General features: G+C 30.2%; 1 non-coding gene across 1 annotated transcript; it reads left to right on the top strand.

Moving 5' to 3' along the window:
- The first annotated feature begins 1,320 nt into the window (after positions 1-1,320).
- TRNAV-CAC (transfer RNA valine (anticodon CAC)) lies at positions 1,321-1,393 on the top strand. Its single transcript has one exon. It is a non-coding gene; the product is annotated as a tRNA-Val (tRNA).
- The last annotated feature ends 5,113 nt before the right edge of the window (positions 1,394-6,506 follow it).

Genomic DNA, 6,506 nt, shown 5'->3' with positions numbered 1-6,506 from the left:
TTTAATTCAGTCAATACTATTGTTCAGAATTTTATTTTTCCTTTTTCTCTTTATTCTATTTTTCTTATCATCTATCTCTGAATATATTAATGAATATAATTATGAATAAATATTTGAACGCTAATACTCAATGCCTTTAATTCGAGGCATATTATATTAATTATCTTCAACAAAATAAAATAAATGTAGTCAATTGTAAGTGTTGTAAAAATACGAAACATGCGGAAATTGATACGTTAACCTTTTTTTTTTGCATGAAATAGTTATTCTACTTCATCCACATATCTCATAATATTGTAAGAAGATTCCAATAGAAAATTTCAAATCACTCAAATTGCCAGTAAGAAACAAAGTAATCTAGAATATGAAAAAAAAAAATAAGATCCCAAAATCCATTCACAAATAACATTTCCCTAATCCTTTTTCTTTTGTTTTCGTACATTTTGCAAATATATGATAATTTATTTTTTTAATTCTTATTAAATGTGGTATAACTACATCCTAAATTTTTAATTATTATCATTTAAATATTTAAGATTTTAGCATTTCTTAGCTAATTTTTACTAAAGAAAAAAGTATTAGGGGAATATAGAGTATATGTTTAGTAAGATTTAAAAAAAAAAAGAAACAAAAATTTATAATATATTTTTAAAAAAAGGACAAACAAACAATATATTACTATCATATCATACATATTATAAGCCTTGATAAGTCCAACTAGATACTGCAGTATGCTCTGTTTTTGGCACAGTTTGGCAGAAAAGATTTTACAATCGCTTTTTTCTCTATACTTTTACAACTTCTGTTGTTTTTTTTTTTTATTTGTATTGAAATAATACAATATAGGCCACAATCAGGGGCAATAATTATCAAGGTTCATTCATATTATTAAATTATGTAATAATGTACATATTAGAAATAAAGAGAACATTAAATAAAAAAATAATTTAAGAAATAAAATTAAAATAATTCCATATTGAGCCAGTACATTGTATAGATGTACTGTTACTAAGACAACGGTTCTGCAAGGAGGTGATATTACTTAAGTTTTTAATATTTTCTCGAAAACTACCTTAACGACTTCGATTGAGCATGAATACAAAGTAATATTGTTTTTTTTCCATAACAAATAAGTAAAAATATAGTAAGAGGATGTGATGCCAAAATAAAGTCAAATTTTTAACTACCGATGCTTCTAACTCTAAGTGGTGCATTATGAGAACGTTGTGTGATACGCGCACCGCAATAGACTTTTCTTTTATATTTTTCTGAGAAATTATCACTTCAAACTATTTAGCACTAAGTACTAGTACTTGTCCAGTTTCCGTAGTGTAGTGGTTATCACGTGTGCTTCACACGCACAAGGTCCCCGGTTCGATCCCGGGCGGAAACAAAGTTTTTTATATTTTATTAAAGTGCTAATTTATTTTTATTTTTTATGTGTATCTAAAATAAAATACATATATTATGTTACGTATTTTTTAAAAATAATTAACTTTAAAAAATACTCAATTTATTCCAAAAGGGGGTGGGTAGCTCACTATTCTACTTATTCTAAGGGCCCGGAATCGAATACGGCTTTAGCAGATAATATTTTCATATCGCAGATATTATTTTCAGTTTCACTGTAGCCATGAGTCACCGTTGTGGGTTCGGGGGCCACTCAACCTCATAAAGAGGGTACCCTTGATTAGGTAAAAATCTGGCGATCGAGCGTGATTCTGACAAAATCACATCCTTGCACATCCGTTGGTATAGTAACAGTATTTCTTACAAAGTAGCTGTGCAGATTTAATTTTTTATTCAAAAATATTTAATTCGTACATAATATAATGAAGAACATACGAATTTTCATCCTCTATAGAAGTTGTTTGTTTTTCAATCCGTAAAACAAATGTGAAAATATTGAGATTTGAAATTTTAGTTTCATGCAAGATTTAATTCTTAGCATTAGTAACTGTAGTTTTTTTGTTTGTTTTTATTTAGTGGCGCTAAACTTCATTTGTCATAAACGTCATTTATATTTTATTTAATTTGGCTTTTATTTGTTTAATTTTATTTATTTTTTAATTTGATTATTTATTATTTTATTATTATTATTTTTTTCTTCCATTCAATGTTATATTTTTGTTAGTAAATGTTGTGATTTTAGAAACTGAAACACTAATTCTATTGTTTTATCATCGTCTCCGAGGGTTTTTAGAATATCTGGGTTTAGTTCTAAGCTATTGAGGTGTGGTGTAAAATATGGGAATTAGTAATACTGGTGGTTAGGGCCGCCCATAGCTCAGTGGTTAAGACACAGTCTTACCAATTTGATGTCTATTGGCGGTGCCGGTTCGAATCCGGCCTGGGACGTTGACTTTTTTCATTGCGTGGCGGTCCCACAAAATGAAGAGCTTTGACCCCCAACCATGGTTAGGCAGTATAGGACTCCAATGGGAGTCTTGGCCGAAAAAAAAGAAAAAAAAAATACTGGTGGTTCTTTCTCATGAATAATAAAAGTATTAATTACTGGTGTTACTAATGAAGATGCGTATAGTAGGCATTATATTAGTTGTAACCATAAACATGTCATAAAAATCGGACAAGCAGGAGTTGGTATTATGCCAAAACATAGATTTATTACAACTACTGTACCAACTTCTTTTCTTGTCTTAAGAGTTAACTATAAGTAAATATTTTCAAATCTGAGGAATAAACTTGTTTAATCTCTTCCATAAATACAAACCTTCAGTAATTAAAAAGCAAAAGTATCAAGAAATGAAGCACTCGTATTAACCACTATCCATTTGTTTGATGGTATAATTTGCGTAGATCTCTTTATTGGTTTTTAAATTAAATGTTTATTTTCGTAAAATCCTCTACTTTACGAAATAGTGTACTATTCTATTTTATACTAAGTATGGCCAGTCATAAATCTAGTCATCGAATTCCTCCCGAGTCCAAAATCCTTATTGCTCCTAACTTTGTCACAAATCAAGTCATTAATCATGTCCTTGATGTCCCAAATTTTTCTTTACAATTTTATTTCAGATTTAAACAGTCTCATAAAAGTCAAAAATAAGCAATTAGTAATATTAATGAGAATGGGGGATTTTGTTTTCGTACCCTCTATTATTATATTCATTTAATGCATACAGATATTTAGCAGGGAAATAATATATATGTATGCGGGTGAAATATTGCCTGGGATCACTCTGTGGTATTATAATGTTAGTTGCAGTGTCCAATTAAGGTAGTTGGGAACATGTAGCTAAAGTCAGTGGGTTATTGGAACGGGGAGGACGTTCTGCGACATTGGGACATTTTTTTTTTTTTTGTAACCCTCATAAGAGTATTATTATTATTACTACATAGATAATAGAGTATGTGTACTTTTGTGCGTCTACATATTCCATTTCTTGAATTATTTTTGTAGTAATAATGATTTAATACTCGTATACATGAGAATGAATGGGACATTACATTAGCCGTGTCTATAAGAATTTTATCTATGTCAGATTATCGAGCGTAGACATTATAATCGAACATGGATTTGACTGCACGCAGAGACGGAACCGGATGTGTTAAAAAAAAGTCCTGTCTCCTTTTTGTAAGAATAAAAAGTATCCCAACTTGTGAAGAAATGAATTTTGTTTTTAGTTTAGTACTCTTAAAGATTTTTCTTGAGTTTTTCGCCCAGCAACAGTCTAAGTTCAATCTCTGGGTAGTGACTTAAGTGTAGAAATATTAGGTAATTACATTGGACACCCTTAATAATTGCTGTTCTAGTTTTCTTTAACAATGCCCAGGAAGACGAATGCTGAAGCCGAAGCCCAAGTTAGCCTTTGAGAAGTTATTCCTAAGACGAGGAGTAGAAGCAATTAGTTATCCGTCTTCTAATTGAAGGGATTGTTAAAGATCAATAGGAGACGATCCAGTGGTTCCTCTGACCCTCCTGTGTTCCTCTCGACATCCGTCGGTCCTTCGGGGAATATGCGGAATCAATTATTTTAATTAATTATGTATTGTAGCTCATAAAATATCAATCTTAGATAGTTCCCTGTTCAGGAATTTATAAAGTGCTCAAACAAAATCTTATAAAATCATACTAGGATGTACAGCTCTACTGTACAACACTAAAGTGGCTCTATCCATCCTTCCGATGCCAGTATTTCCTAGCTTCCTTTCTATTCCAAGTTATTAGTACTCAGCGCCTCTCCTATATTCTAGAAGATCTGCAATTCAAATTATATGTCAAATCCCGTACTACCAGGTCCTGTTTATTTTGGCATCTAACCTCCAGCTCACTCGTTTGATATATAATTTTTTACCCGAGTTGCCTTTCACTGGAACTCCATTCCTTCTATCATACGTTTATGTACCAGCCCTTCCCATGTTATAGTAGTATAATAGTATAATAGTACAGATAATTTGTAACTATCTTTTTGTTTTGTTTTCAATGTACTTAGTTAGTTTTTTAATTTATTTTTATTTTTTATGTGTATCTAAAATTATTTATATACAATTTTCATATAAGTTATAATTAAGTGTGGCCACACTGTTTTGGGCCTATACATATTGTAAAATTAAAATTACCTTACAATTGTTCTAAAGAGACTAGTTCCATAATGATAAACTATTTTTCATTTAATTTCATTACTGTCATAGGTTAGGCTAGACAAAGGTTAGAGGAATAGCGAAATGTTAAATAATACACTTAGATACTGGTAACTGTCTGCTTAATGGTATGAAAACATTTGAACAACTAGATTAAATTCAAAGGCAATCCCTGAGTAATGCTTAGCTGCAAGAAATCGTCATAGTTCCTTCATAAAATATTGTATTAAAAAGTTAAAAATAGATTAACATTATTAATTTTTTAAATATCATATTGTTATGTCGATAGTTTACTTTACTTTCTTGTAGGAAAATTACAACTTTTCAATAATTTTTTTTTAATACTATATATTCTAAATTCAATTATAGTAAATTAAATTACCTACAAATGTGGTCATATAACACTTTTTTCTAAGCCCAGTAGTTATTGAAATATAGAGATAATTATTTTTCATAACACACAATTTTCCATATCTCAGATATATGGTTTAGCAAAATCACTTGGCTCATCTGAAAAGGACTGACATTGCTTTAAATTAGAAAAATAGATTACTAAACATTTAAATTTTATTCGAAATTAATTTAATACATCGATGGCTTACTTCACAGTGACGCTGAGTACATTTCCACTAACGTCATGAAAAATATAATTAAAGGTTCTCGGTTTTAGGAAAATTACAGCTAATCAAGAAGTTTTTTTTTTACAGAAGAGATTTAGATTTTATACCTAAATCAGTTCAGTGAAAAAAATTAGAAAATTGGCCTGGAGGGGCTCAGAAAAATCACCAAATTCCTCATTTTAATCGCTGATCTAGCCATCTAACAGAAAAACGCCAAATAAGAAGAAGAAAGCAATCAAGAATAATTCAGTTCATTAGAAAAAGAAGAGGGGAAGATTAATTATCCATCCATCATACAGAAAGTCACTACATATCTTTTTAAACATATTCCTGGGTTTTTAGTGAATTTGCACTTAAATAATGAAACTTGGGATAGAAGTCTGATAGCTTCATTGCCGAACAAACTTCATTTCCTAATAATGATTTCTCACTTTTTGGAAAAACAACAGCTTTGAAATTTATTATATATATATATATATATAAGTTAAACGTTTGTTTGCTCCAAAAATGAAAAAGAGAAAAGGGAGATAGAAATGACCAACTCGCTTATTATTCAAAGACTCATTTTTTTTAATGATCCCTTTAAAACAGAAAATAGAATAAATTATTGAATGCTTTATTATAAGAAAAAAGGAATCAATCGTGGATCAATCAAGGAATCAAACCTCCAGCCGTAAATGCCGTAGAGGGGAAGTTGTACTGAGTAGGATGAGAATAGGTCACACGAGGCTCACCCACTCCTATCTTATTTCAAAGGAAACGCCTCCGAACTGCCTGTATTGCGATAACAATTTAACAATAAGCCATGTTTTCCAACGATGCCCATATCTTACACCACATCTCAATAGCTTAGGACGAAACCAAGACATCTCAAAAACCCTTGGAGACGATGATAGAATTGAGGCAATAGAATTGGTGTTTCAGTTTTTGAAATCACAAAATTTACTGACAAAAATATAACTTGATCGGAAGGAAAAAAAATAAAATAAATAATCAAATTAAAAAATAAATGAAATTTAACGAATATTAGCAAAAATAAATAAAATATAAATGGCGTTGATGACCAATGAAGTTTGGCGCCACTAAACAAACAAACAAACAAACAAGGAATCAATCGTGTTGGGTATTACCTTTTATTACCTTTGATATTTTAAGGTTACCTGTAATATTCATTTATTAATTGTGAACTGTCCATTCTAAATGTTCCTATTATTAAAGAAAGAATCCGAAGGTGAGGGGTCTGCTCATGTTGACTTCAGACATCTGACTTTTATTGTGTTCCGT

This window comes from Halyomorpha halys, unplaced genomic scaffold (assembly GCF_000696795.3).
Source record: "Halyomorpha halys isolate HHAL.00 unplaced genomic scaffold, Hhal_1.1 Scaffold157.1, whole genome shotgun sequence".
Taxonomy (NCBI): Eukaryota; Metazoa; Arthropoda; class Insecta; order Hemiptera; family Pentatomidae; genus Halyomorpha; species Halyomorpha halys.
The sequence above is the reverse complement of the archived record's forward strand: the minus strand, read 5'-3'. Positions and strand labels throughout refer to the sequence as shown.